Consider the following 14794-nt stretch of genomic DNA (forward strand, 5'->3'; position numbering starts at 1 on the left):
TGACCCATTCACTTCATAGAGCTTAAAGAGCTGCATTGTTGTAAAGCAGAGGGTCCTCTCTGGCAGAGGTAAATACAGTTCTTTACAGGTGGACTTCGCTGTAGTCCCAATGCTGTTCATTATAAACTTTAAAAAAAAATACTCAACTGCTGTGTTTGTGACTTTTGACCATAAAATGGTAATGTAAGAATGTATAGTGTGACAGAATAGACTGAAGAAAAGAAGAAATAAGTGAAATAGGAGTGCCACACACAACAGGTTATCAATTACTACTCAAGCCAATCACTTTATGAATGCACTTGATTCACATTTTAATGCTGCCCTGGGTACCTTAGCTTTGTTCAATCAGCATTTACACAGAAATTTTCTCTATTAACAGTGACCTTGAAAAGTTGCTTGAGCAGTTTTTAGATGAGGTTAAGCTGCTGCAGAATTTCTCCCACAAGAAGCAGTCATAAAAAAGGTGAAGGCTTCTTCTACTTCAGATATATGTCACGTGAACTGTATTACTTCAATAAGAAGTTTTTGAAAACAGTATTCAATTTTTTCAACTCCATCAGGGGTGAGGATATTAATGTACTGCCAAGCCTACTGTCTAGATAATACTCAAGGGAGAAAATACTAGTGGTCAAATGACCTGAACATTTGTTTTGTCATCTGGAAATGAATAGACACTAGATTTGGCGACTCTCCGTGAAATAGCACACTCTTCAGTTTGCAGGGCTGGCTTTATGACTGAAAATTACTGTCTTGTATTTTGATACTACATGGCATTACAAGGTTTGCAAAATTACTAGGGGCCTGTTTACAGGAATTGAAGGTGATTAAACAGCTTTGCAGAATTTGGAGGAAAATTTGTGGAATGTGTAATTACAATATGTTTTTTCCTTGAGCCTCTATCCCAAGCACTGTAGGGTGACAGGAGGATTTCTTTTTTTGTGTTATTCTCCAAAGTTCAATTTTTACTAGAAAAAAAAAAAGATTCTATAATTTTATTAGCTATTTTAATCATTGCAGACAGTTCTGACATTAATGTTGGAGACAGCTAGCAACACTATCTGCGTATATATCAAAAATTAACCCTAAGGACATACTTTTTTTTCCCCTAGGTGAAGTCTGGTGTAAGGAAACCTTTTCAGTATTTAAAATCCTTATCTCTAATGCCATGTTTGTTCCTTATATTATCTTTTAAAAATTATTCCCAGTCAAGCCAATGAAAACAGGAATATTGATACATTGATGTTTTAACAGCACCATGGACCTGATCTTAACTCCCTTAGATAATAAATCAGTTAATAAAACTGATAGGAGGACTTCTTATGTACAGTTTCCACATTGTTGAAAATAAACATAAAATGACATTTTATATTCCATTAGAAATTTTGCAAACTAAAGGAAGATTGGGAGGAGGAGCAAGGAAAAACAAAAAACTGTATGAAAACTCAGGTGGAAATAATATTCTTTGTCTTCATAATTCCTTGTAGTGTATTTACAAGCCTACTGGTTATGAAATATGCATGCATGTGTTTTGAAAGAGAGTGCTCTAAACCAAAGTTCTTATTTGGCTTCTGTAGAGAAGCAACAACCCTCATATCTCTCTACCAAGAACCGCAGCAAACGCAAAAGATAGAGGGGGCATCTGAGTGTCAAAACTGACTTGATTATACAATGTAGTATATTTCTTTACAAGTCCTATTGATTATTAATAATTTTTTTGGTAACACGTGTAGCTTTGCTGCCTATTTTTTGCTTGGTAGTAAGAGCAATAATAGTGGCTCAGTGCCTAATTCTGACAATATTAGTATTGCATCCTCTTTTAAAAGCAATACATAATGATATGCATATGCAAATGACTAATGAAAAAATCTTATTGGTTTGAAGTTAAAATTAAAATAAATTTCAATTTTAATTAATTTTTTTAATTAAGACCACTGAAATGTAAAGATTGCGAATTTTATCCATTATCAGAATACATATGGTTTTTGCAACTGCGGAAATATATTTGCCCCAGGAGTAGATTTACGGATTTAATCTGAAACTGGGAACATACGAGAATTCATGAACATACTGTGACTGTGGATTTAGATAAAGTGGTAATGTCATAGAAAGCAAGGAGCCTGCAGAGAAAAAGGGCAGTATTAAGAAGTTTTGATAGGGTTAAAATTTGAATTGCTGAAAATACAATGGTTTGCTGTATGGCTTCCCAAGTCACAGCATAATTCAGTGCTAAGGGCATTAGCCTGGAAGATAATTCTATTATTGCAAAGCCTCTACTTTACAAACTTATACAAATCTTAACCTTGTACAGTCTGCAACAGTAGAAAGCTGTTGTTTTGGAAAAACACTCCATTGATGATGCCTTTATGGGAAAGAGTGCCTCTGCCTCACATGGCTGCTGTAGGAATAAATATATACTATAGATGTCAACAGGAATTAACTAGATTTAATGAAATGCAGGACAGAGTAGAGTGAGTTGGAGCTGTGGTTGCTTATGCTTTACTCATCCCTGTGGTATGTATGCAACTCTGGAGTACATAGATTATATAGCCTGTATAACTTTCATATGTTCTTTTAATTGTTCTGCAATGGTTCTGTCACAGACCCAGCTTGTCATCTGTGCCTCTTGCGAGATGTCACCCAGAGGTGGAAGTCAGATTTTACTCACAATTCAGCCCACAAGTATTTCAGCGCTAATATGGAATGTCAGTGAAATCAGGGTAATTCCAGGAGCAGAAGTGTCTACCTACATCCATTTTGTTTGATCGTTTCTTTCACAAATCCCAGCTTGAATACTGCAAATAATTTACGCAGCACGGAACAGCAACATTTTTTCTGATATGTCCGTGTCTTTACAGCTAAACTTGCCAGATTTTCTCTGTGGCCATGTAGAGTAACTTGTTCCATGCATTACAGATGCTACCATGTTTTGTTAGGTTCCTATACTAAGACCAATTCTTATTATTTGGGTCTCAAAGAACTACGAACATAAATAAAGTTTTAGCTTCTAGATCTTAGAAATTTACAGTGTGAGAAGGAAGAAGGGCAGAAAAGGCATCTACAGGTGAGAACATTTCAATGCCTTACCAGAGGCAAAATGTTGGATCCTTTTTTCTGTTACTAGAGTAAATCAGGAAACATTCCAGGCTAAATTTGCACTTGTTAGGCTGAATATTGCGAGAGTTTGGACCAAGTATGAATGTCTGAGATAACTGGAAACTGCTTTTGATTTTCTGTATATAAAGAAGTTGGCTGCTTTCCATGACGGATTCACCCATATGAAAACGTTGAATTTGAAGGGAAACATAGCTTGAAAAGAGAAGTCTGAAAGTTGACTGTTGGAGACAGGCTGACAAGAGGAGTCAATACAATTTATTTTGGATGTTTCTGTTTTGAATGTTTGCGCTGAGAACCATAAGAATGGAACAGTGCTTTGATTCTTTTATTTATTGGTGCTTAATACACATGCCTTTCTACTCAAGAATGTCAGTGTCCTGGGGGGCACTAGAAGGAGCATTGCCAGCAGCTTGAGGGAGGTGATCCTCCCCCTCTACTCAGCCCTAGTGAGGCCACATTGGGAGTTCTGTGTCCCTTTCTGCACTCCTCAATAAAAGAGAGACGTGGAGCTCCTGGAGCAAGTCCAGCAAAGGTCTGCAAAGATTATGAGGGGACTTGAGCATCTCTTTTGTGAGGAAAAACTTAGGGAAGTGGTCGTGTTTAACCTGGAGAAGGGACAGCTGAGAGGAGGTCTTATTAATGTCTATAAGGAAGTGAAAGGAAAGTGCAAAGAAGATGGACCAGGCTCTTCTCAGTTATGCCAAGCAAAAGGACAAGAGGCAACAGGAAGAAAAACTGATGGACAGGAAGGTCCATGTGAATATTAGGAAGAACTGCTTTAGTGTGGAGGTAATTGTGCCCTGCAGCAGATGGCCCAGAGAGGTTGTGGACTCTCCCTCACTGGGGATATTCAGGAACTGTCTGGATGCAATCCCGTGCAATGTGCTCTCAGTTGGCCGTGTTTGAGCAGGGAGGTTCGACCAGATGATCCTGCTGCTTCGCCTTTAAATCCTACCTGCTCTGTGATCCATGTGTAAGGAATAAAAAGCAACAAGGTTGCTTTCTAAAAAGCAGCAGTGAGGTATTCCTATACTCCCCAGACATCAGGGATGTCATAACTGTCCTTTTGCTGTCCATTCATTTCACATTAACGCCACCTAAATCTGTTTTTAGGTCTTGCAAATGGTGGATATCAAACATTTTCCCTAGCTGTAGAACAAGAGTTCTGGTGTCATATAGAAGACTATAAATTGTTCAGGAAGAAGGGAATAGGTGCTTTCTTGTAGTAAGGAAACCAGCAGAAATTCTATTCAGTTAATTTTCAGGAATTCTGGTCTTCATTTTTAAAAAAATTGTATGATTATTTCTTTATAAAGTTTTGTCAAGACCGTGAGGGCATCAAGAAGCCTTAGCTTCAACTGCTAGACATATGAGTAAGGCACAGAAGTGTGCAGGTTTTAAGTAAAAATGTGGAGTGCATTACATATATTCTAATACTCCTTCTGTTTGCTCTGTTTTTCTTGTTTGGAAAGTAAAGAGAGAGGCTACAACAGGGAATTTATGCAGAAGGCAGTTTGTTTGTCTTGACCCATAATTTTCTCTTACTCTTGTTGATTTTGTAATACTCTGCATTACAAAAATACTGATAAACAGCATTTGTGTACCGCAGGCAGTATATAAGCCTGAAAGAAGTACAATTTCAGTGGAAAGTGCCTAGGGTGGTTATTATTAGAAAACTGATTGATTCAATGTCAAACATTCACTGCTGCATAAAGTGAAATTTAAAAAAAAGAGAAATATTTACTGTATAGTGTTTCCCAGTCCATTGATACCCACAGATATTGAGGCAGTTGTGGGAGATTTTTATGAGGCTCTCAGAAGTGCACAACATTTCTACATTAAGAAGAAAACAGCACCAAATCTAGACAAAAGCAGCCAACCAAACAAAAAAGACCCCAAAATGATTCGAAATCAGAGATGATAAGTCCAAGGTATTACAGTTTTTGTTTCTGCTGCTAGCAATAGATTCAATGATAATAGAAGCTCATTTCTCTGTTTGCACTTTACCTGGTAGTACTGAAATGAGAAGGAGCTCTGCTCTTATGAAGTAACGTGTCATTTGGGACAGCTATCTTAGAGGGCACAGAAATTAGACAAATGGAGTGGCAGGGCTGTAGTGGGAAAATGTGGAGTGGGATGTCTCTCATTTCTAGACAAGTGGGAGGAAGGACTGTGCATATTCTGGATATCAGCTGCACAGTAGGAGAAATTTTCTGTGTTTCAGCTGGAACTGTATAAATTATGTACACCAGTGTTTGTCTGAAACTGTTTGCTGTATAGTCACAGTGATTAATGCCAGGTGGTTGCTAGTAGGACAGGCTTTTGAAAGTGGAATGAAGAGAAATAAGGGAACTAACAAAATACCTGTGCATGAGCTTAATACACTGGAAAGGCATTTATCTCAATCATATATTGCATGATAAGGTTTTTGAAGAGCCAGAGGAGTATCATTCTGCAAAACTTCCTGAACTTTCAGTGGCGATGCTGCGTGTAGCACTTTGTGACCAGAGCTAGCGTGGTCATTACAGTTCTATTTTTATTAAGCCTCTCTTTGAAGAGGAATGTTGTTGTTCTGCTGAGAAGATGCTACTTTACAGTTTATGTTGCAAAGCCTCTCCTGGGTAGCTGTGCAGGGAGGATTAAGAAACTAAACATCACTGCTTGAAAATCACACAATAGGATTTTGTGAAATAGTGAAACAAAAGGCGAGGTAGCCAATACAACCCAGTCGATACAACAGCATGCAGATTTCTTGGAATGGCTTATGAAATAGTACAGACTTAGAAATATTTATCTCTAATAATATAAACTAATTTGAAATATTTTCTTTGGGTATGCAAATGTTATGTCTGGCAAATAAATATTAAGCTTCCATGCAGTACAATTTTAAATACTTAATAATTTACTGATCTTTATAAAGATGAGGTGTTGACATTTAACTAGTAGCCAAAAAAAGATACAAAAAGATACAAAAGAGTAATGAAATGCACATCTCACATCCCATAGCTGAGTTCAAAGATACTGTATGTTTCAGTTCTGTTAATTGCAAGCATGGACATGGTAGTGGTTTAGGAAGTACTGTGTCTTATAAATTCTGAAAAAATCAGTAAACATACAAAGGTCTATCACTATAAATACATGATTCAGGGTATTGAGTTCAGTTTTTAGGTATATGCAGTTGGGTGTGCTGGTTTAAGAGGTGGTGTTGTTGACTTTTGTGTAGTTCTTCAAAAAACATGTCGTAATAATTTAATATTTATGAAAATCATTGCATAACACCTGGAAGTATTGTAAGAAGTTTCTGGCAAGTGCCTCACCTAGTTTTTTTTATGGTTAGTACATTTTAAAATATTTCCACTCATATTTCTATATGCAAAATTTATCAAATACATTTTTTTAATTGGGGAATATTTTGGCTTCTTTTTTTTCTTTAGTTTGAATTTTACAAATTTTCCCTTCTCTTGAACAACATTATTTTATAAGTAGCCCACTACGTTATGAATTTAAAGCTGTACATTAGAAAGCTTTTTTCAAGATGTAGAGATGTCACTTTAGAAAATTAGTGAAACAGCAGTCCAAGATTTCTTAATTATCTTTGTAAATTCCTGTCGTCAAAACTTTCAGACATCAGTTACTTTGGAAAATCAAGATTAGGCTGATGTAAGATCTTTAAAGATGTAATTAGAAGGTATCTGTAGAAACCAGATTTTTTTGAGAAATTTTTCCTAACTTTTTCCCTCCTAATTTTTTACTGGTGAAATTTAATTTGTCTCTTCATCATCCTGCATATTCTTTTAAGATGATTGATTGCTCAGTTATGTTTTCTAGATCAACTTACATGGAAAAAGTTTTCCTGCTGCCAGTTACCACCTATCATGTCTTTGCAAAAGTCTATTTTACCTACTTCTAATTCTCAATGAATTTCACGTTACTGACTTTCATCTAGCCAAATTTCTGTTTTACATAAAATACTGTAAAGTTACACAATTCATATTTGGGCGTAGGATTAGTTTTATTTTATGAAGTATTGGCAGTAATACAAAATCATTTTGCCATACCTTTTTACTGAAGTTTGATGTTCCTAAGAGACAAACATTGTCTTCAAATCAGTAATATGGCCAGACTATATTGTATTTGTAGTTATTGTGTATATCCATGAAAGAAAATAAACCTACGGATGATGATTCCTGAAAGGATATCTCACACTTGTGATCTAAGAAGAGAAACTGAAATAATGCTGGACAAAAGCAGAGCTGCTCTGTTTAGCTTGAAAGAGTTCTTCATTGACAGTTTTGGCTAAGAATGTCCACCTGTTAAATGGTTTCAGACAACTCAGCTAAAACAGTTTCAGACGCTTTCAGCTAAGTGACTAATTTTAGCATGACCCCCATTCTGCTATCTAATGACTGCATGTAGAATTATATAGGCATTTTTCATAGCCACAGTGAGTATATGCTGGCTGCTTGTAAAATGCAAATTAAGCCATGTCGAGCAGATAAATTTTAAAACATGTTTGTTTTATACTTTTTTTCCCCACTCATTGATACCTATGATGATTCAATCTTTTTTCACAGATGATCATCCTTACATCATCAGAAATCTGTCACAAATGATAGTAAGGACAATGCAAAACAAAATATTAGGGGGAGGAGTAATATTTCTCCTACCTGCAGAGTCAGTCCTAGGTGATGTAAGATCAGAACTAAAACAAAATATCCTAACATAAGAACCGTGACCTGCTATATACAATAAGGAACCATTTTTATCTGGTTCTTTAAAGACCCAGAAAGAAGCAGCATATGGATGTGATCTTAAAAATTATCTTTACAAGAAAAGGTGGATTTTTGTGTAAAAGTGTTAGCTTTTCTGAAAAAATAAAGTGAGGCAGGAGGAGGGGTATACTTCTGTGCGATAATGTTGATATTTTTTAGTGCTATGTGTCCTTTTTTTATACAAATGATACTAAATTTCTTTTTATTCTGCCTGGCTGTAATATAGTTCAATTTAAATAAAACTGTCATTCAAATTTGTATTGTGGTTCTTTTTATCTACTTAGAAAATAGAGGGCCATTTGTCTTTTTTAATTACTTAAAAGAAAAAGTGCAAATTAATTTTTGATACACCAAGAATTCTTAGAATACAATCACTTTTTCTGGGTTTAGTAGTTGTGCATGAATTGAAGGCCTTTGTCCTTGTGTAGAGTGCTGTTGGCTCAGTATCAGGTGTTGAGATTGTGCAGGTTTTCATTGCTCAGTGGCCTAAACCCTCTCTCTCAAGTGAAGCCAAAGGAATAATGAAATCCAATGCAGTTAATCAAATGCCATGTTTCCTGTTGTTTGTATAATCTGTGGCCTCAGTTTTGGATGCATTTTATACATCTGTCTGTCCACTCACTTAACAAAATCTTGTGATATTAATTAGTAATGTAATTGTTAGAGTTGCACAACACGGAGTGTAAAATTGATAAAAGAATTCTATAGATTTTTTTCCTGTCTTTATTTCATATTGATTAAAAAAAAACATTCTAGGGATTTTCTGTTTAAGGAGATGATATGGCGATTAGTTGCTCAACCCCTGACAGTGTCATCATATCTGTAAGGAACTCAGTGGTATTAGCTGCTTGATAGTTGCAATGTAATTGTTATCACAGCAAATCTTCATATGAGATGTCTAATATCATGTAAGAAAACCAAGGCAATTACTAGAAAAAGGCATATATTCATATATTAAGGCTTGTCTTCATTTTTCCAGGCTAGCCATTTCTGTGAGCTCTCATGTCTTATCAAGTGTGCAGTTAGGGTGACAGAAATGTTTGCTGAACTGTAGGATATGTTTGACACTAGTGTACTGAGGTGACAGTAAGATTAAATACATTTTAATGTAATAAGTGCTAATCCTCAAAAAGAGAAAAAGCCCAGTAAGAATGCTTTTTCACATATATATATATATAAAAGTAATTTAGAAATTAGAGAAAGCTTATGTAATACTTTGGCTTGCTTAGCCTGGCAATAGGTATTAAAATAGTATTTATTACTGTAATTCCTAAGTTTTCAAGGATTTGACGTAGGAAGAAGAAATAAAATGAAGAGCACATACTAAAGTATTCAAGTATTTTTGGCAAACATACAGACATCAAAAGGAAGGTAACATTCAATAGACCTTGACAAAACAAAAATATTCTGTTTATTAGGACTGGAAATGAAACAGTTCTGAAACAGTGACTTTCAGTTGATTCTGCAAAGGAAAAGAGGCTTTGTTGCATTAGTGTGGCAGGAGATTGCAAGAACTGTGATTTAAGTGGCTCTAGGATATAAAATCCTGCTATAATGTATATAACTTCAAGTATTTTCAGTGCTTGCTTTGAACTGATGTAAAGTGCTGTACTTGGTTTACTAGTGTTCTGTTTAACCTCATAGCAAGATGCAGTTCTTGCTCCTGGTTCAGTATCAAATTAAATTTCTTCACTTACAAATGAATAAAACATGCAAAATTTTGTCTTATGTCCATAGTGATTTAAATTATTCTATTTAAATGATTTACTGTTACAAAGAATCTACTGTGAGGTAAGATGTTAGCTAGTAATAGTAGCATTTGAGCACTTTTGTGTATATTGAATGCATCTTGTGACCTAAAGTGTCAGTGCGTGCTTAATATGACAACAGCAAAACAGAATAATGAAGAAATTCTTCAGGTGGAAACACTTCAGCAAACTTTTCAGTCAAATACAGTCAAAAAGCACTGATTAGAGCCAGGTGTTTCATTAGGGCATTTAGTGCACCTGAATCTTGGCTTGTGACACAGGTCTTTTGTGACATTTACATATTTCAGGGTATATCAACAATGAATATGCAAACTAGTGTTATTACTGGAATTACTTGTATTATCGTTACTACATGACCCCTTTGCATTATCTACCAAAGGTCGTGGGAGTCTGAAAAGGTCCCTGCTGACTGAAAAAAGCCTGTATTATTCAATTTACATGAAGGCTGTGCAGGGAAACCCAGGAAACTACAAATGATAGTTCTAGCCTCAGTTCCTGGAGAAAATTATACTGAATACTTCTGAAAGGCATTTAAAGAACAATGCAATTGACATTGGTTCACAAATGGGATTCACAAAGGCCCTGTTTACCTAATTCAATATCCATCTATGATATCCTCCAAGTGGATAAAGAGAAGGTGGTGGATGGGGCTTTTCTGGATTTTAGTAAGGCTGTCCCTCACAGTATCCTTCTGTAAAAAGTTGTCCAGTTGTGGAATGGGAGAGTTAACAATGCTATGGGTGAATGTCAGAGCTGAAATGATTGTGATGAGTGGGGCTAAATCTGGCTGGCAGCCTCTTACTAGTGGTGTTCCACATAGATATGTCTAAGGGTCAGTCCTGTTCAAAATATTTATTCATTATCTGTATATACGAGAATGCACCATTTTGTATCGGCAAGTTTGCTGATTGATACAAAAATGGAAGTTGCTGTTGACTCTTGCAGAGTGATCTTGCTGACCTTTCTAGATGGACTGAAACACTAGACAAAGATTAATGAGACAAAATTTAAGTTTATATGCCAAATTCTTAACCTAGAGCACAAGATCACAAGGGGGGAAGTGTGGCTGAATAGCAGCTTTTCTGACAGGGATCTGGGGCTGTTGGTTGATTCCTTGGGTCAGCGCTGTCAGCCAGGAGGGCAGATTGCATCCTGGGGTGCATCAGACACAGCATCACCAGCCAGCCCAAAGAGGTGATCGTCCCACTGCACTCAGCACTAGTGTGGCCTCACCCTGAGTGCTGGGGGCAGTGCTGGCCCCACAATTTATAAAAGATGTGAAGGTCCTTGAATGCACTCAGAGCACAGCAACAAGGCTGGGAAAGGGACTTGAAGCCTTGTCCTCTGAGGAGCAGCTAAGGACTTTTGGCAGCCATAGTTTAAAAAAAAGGAGGCTAAGCCCTTACTGCTCTCTGCAGCTTTCCAGGGTGAAGAAGCAAGAGGGAGATGTGGATGTATTTCTAAGATCTAGTGAAAAGATGCATGGGAATGGTTCTAAGTGACATCAAAGGAGATGCAGCCTGAACTAAACCTCAGAAAGTATTTCTTTACAAGACAGTGGAACAGGCTTCCTAGAGAGTAGCCTGAAGCCTATCAGTGTTTATGAGGCATTTGGATAAGGCCGTTAATACTTGCTTTAGCTTTCAATCTGTCCTGAAGTGGTTGGGCAGTTGGGTCTTTGGACATCACTTCCAAATGAAATATTTTATTCTATTCTTAATTATAATATTTACTTATTATATAATATTAAATTATAATAAATATTCTTTATTTCACATCAGTTAGAACAAAGATTGTTTTAAGAAGAATGTCAAAAATTTTGGCTTCACAAATCCTTTGGTTTTCAATCAGCACAAGTTCTTCTTCTGAACATAAAATCATCTTGTTCTTTCTATGCCCATTCATATTCCCAGCCTTTCAAGCCTTTAAAAAAAAAAATTATTGTAACATTATAGCCATATTTTTGTATCCTGTCTAACTCAGCTAAGTCCTGTTCTTCATTACAGGGAATATTCTTGTGAAGAAATCCATTTTTTATGATCACTGCTATGAATGGCAGTTAAAAAGTACTGGGTTTTTTAATTCAGTGTGCCTAGCTTAGTACCAAGCTCAAAAGCTCATCTTAGCTCCCATACATTCCATTATTTCACCTGTTGCACTGTCATGTTTTCACTAGGCCTGTAATTTATTTTCATAAAATATATCATCTTAAATGGCATTATCAGCCAAGCTGCTAAGATAAACAAATCTGTATAGACAACCTCTATCATAATGTTCACTCAGAGATTTATTTGGGTTTTGGCTGTACAGATAAGGAAGTAGGCTATCTGGGAAACCCTCTTCATTATACCTGCCGCAAAGAGACTTTCAAAGAAAGTGAATTGAGAGGCTGAAAAGTTGCCAGGTCTTTGTTTTTTTTTTTTTTTGCAAAATGCTGCTGTCACTTGGAACTTGATTAATGGCAAGAAGATGAAGCCAAGTGGAGAAAAGCCATTAGTAAGCCCAAAAGCAATCATTTTTTGTTGTGCTGTGTTACATAGAGCAGACAGAGGTTTGAATTGAGAATATGTTCAAGTCAGTGAAAAAAAGGTCGTCTTCTCTGGACTTGAAATCTGTCAAAACTTGAGTTTGGTCATTAGTTGCAAAATGTCAAAACCACAAAAGCAAGGAGAAAAATTTCTAATTTCCTTAACATTTATCAAACCTGGAAACCTAAATTTAATCTTACTGGTTGTTCCTGTGATGATACTGAGTGCGTTTTGTTTCTAAGGATACTTACATCAAAAAACTGCTTATTGGGATGTTTTTTGTTGAAATCTTGAAACAGAAAGGGAGAGTGATATTTATTTTTTAGTGAATTGTTTAAATTTAAATGACTGTGTAAGTAGATATTCTTAAATGTGGCCTCATTTTCTCATAGAAATAGAATGCACTATTCTGAATGTACTATTTGGTTCCAGCAAGATCTTCCAAGATATTTGGAGTTCCAGAATTTACATGGTTTTGGCACTAATACTGGCTGCTAACTCTCAAGAAATTATTTTAAAAAATAGATTAATTTTTAATATAAATGATACATACAGTTGAAACTGATCCCCTTGTGAAAAGGTAGGAAGTTATGCATCTGTCTGTAGTGCAGTTTCTTTCTTATTGCATTCTTATGAGTGAGTCAAATAAATAAGGTGATATTTTGGGTATTTATAATGAGTGTCATTTATTCATAGAATCAGAGAATATGCTGATTTGAAAGGAACCCATCAGGATCACAGAGTCCAACTTTGGCCTACACAGGAGAGCCCCGAGTCACACCTTGTGCCAGAGAGCACCCTTTGAACTCTGTCAGGCTGCTGCAGTGACCACATCCCTGGAGAGCTGTTCCAGTGCCTCTGGATGAAAATTCCTGATATCCAACCCAAACTTCTTCTGACACAGCTCCAAGTCATTCCCTCTGATCCTGTCACTGTCACCCCAGAGAAGAGATCAGTGCCTGCCCCTCCTCCTCCCCTCATGAGGAAGTTGCTGACTACAATGAGGTCCCAGCAATAAGACCTCAGCCACCCTTATAAGGCTTCCTCTTCAAACCCTTTACCATCCTTGTGGTCCTCCTTTGGCCACTTATAGCTTTAAAATTTAAAATAAAACATAACATATATTATGTTGCCTAAAACTGCCCCAGCACTGGAGGTGAGGCTGTCCCAGCTCAGAGTGGGGCAGGACAATCCCCTCCCTTGCCCAGCTGTGATGCTGTGCCAACAAGCACACAAGGTTGGCCCTCCTGGCTGACAGGGCACTGCTGACTCATCTTCATCTTTCTGTTGACTGGGATATCCAGCTCCCTTTCCACAGTGCTGCTCTCCAGCCTCTCATTCCCCAGTCTGTCTGTACATCCAGGGTTGTCCCATCCCAGATTCAGAATCTGTAACTTTCCCCTTTTTCATCTTCATATGGTTGGTGATTGCTTATCTCTCTCATTTGTAGAGATCTTTCTGCAGGGTCTCTCTGCCCACAAGGGAGTCAGGAGCTGCTCTCAATTAATGGTGTTGGCAAACTTACTTAGTCTTTTTTCCAGTCCTGCATCTGATGCCGTTTTGGTTTTTACCTTTTTTCTTTTTATATATTCTCTGTATTCTTTACACAAATATTTGTAACTTTGTAATTTTCTATTGTAGTCTAACTTCAATATTTTCCTAGAAAGACAAAATATGTTCCAAAGCCCCTGTCCTGTTTTGGTTCTCCTTAGAATCCATGGCTAAAAAACAGCTCTTCAGACACATTTTCATCAACAAGGTTCAGTCCCATCTATGGAGTGGAGAATTTAGAAGGGGCTTGGACTGGGTGGGAATTGCATCAACAGTTCTACACCTTATTGGTGCTTTTTTGTCAATTTACCAAACTTATAAAACTTTATGCACCCCTGTGGGGAGTGGTCTTTTGTGGACATTTTTTCATAACTGCCCCTGGAGGCCTTCTATAAAGATCCACTTTTATATTAATTCCTGTACTAATATTATCACAAAAGGGTGTTGTTTTATTTCTGAGTTGAAAAAGGCATTACATCAAGTCGTTTATGAAAATGTTGAAGAGCTAGGCCAAGGGTAGAGCCCTGTGGAACCCCACTAGTGGCAGGTCCCCAGTCTGATGTCACCCCATTCACTGTAACCACTGTGCCCCACCCATGAGCAGGTTGTTCACCCATCACATGATGTGTGTATCCAGCTGTGGGCTGGACATTTTGTCCAGAAGGATCCTGTGAGAGACAGTATCAAATGCTTTGCTGAAGTTCAAAGGGGTTACATCAACTGACTTTCCTAGATCAACTGGGTGAGTTACCTGTCATAGAAGATCAGATTTGACAAGCAGGACTTCCCCTATGAAGCCATGCTGGCTGTAACTGATGATTTTATTGTCCTTTTCCAATACCTCCCAAATTAATCTTCTCCATTATTTTACTGGACACTGAAGTGAGATTGACAGGTCTGTAGTTTGGTTCTGTGTGAGGGCATCCTTCCGTTGAAAATCAAGACAACATTCCCCAGTTTCCAATCAACTGGGACCTCTCCAGAATCCCAAGACTACTTAAAAATCATTGAGAGAGGCTTTATGATGACATCAGCTAACTCTTTGAATCTTGGATTAATC

The 14794-nt window shown here is 37.0% G+C and overlaps 1 protein-coding gene across 1 annotated transcript in view; it reads left to right on the top strand.

Moving 5' to 3' along the window:
• PTPRD (protein tyrosine phosphatase receptor type D) overlaps positions 1 to 14794 on the top strand; it is a 354698-nt gene that overhangs the window by 139650 nt on the left and 200254 nt on the right. The window lies entirely within an intron of this gene.

This window comes from Ammospiza caudacuta, chromosome Z (genome assembly GCF_027887145.1).
Source record: "Ammospiza caudacuta isolate bAmmCau1 chromosome Z, bAmmCau1.pri, whole genome shotgun sequence".
Taxonomy (NCBI): Eukaryota; Metazoa; Chordata; class Aves; order Passeriformes; family Passerellidae; genus Ammospiza; species Ammospiza caudacuta.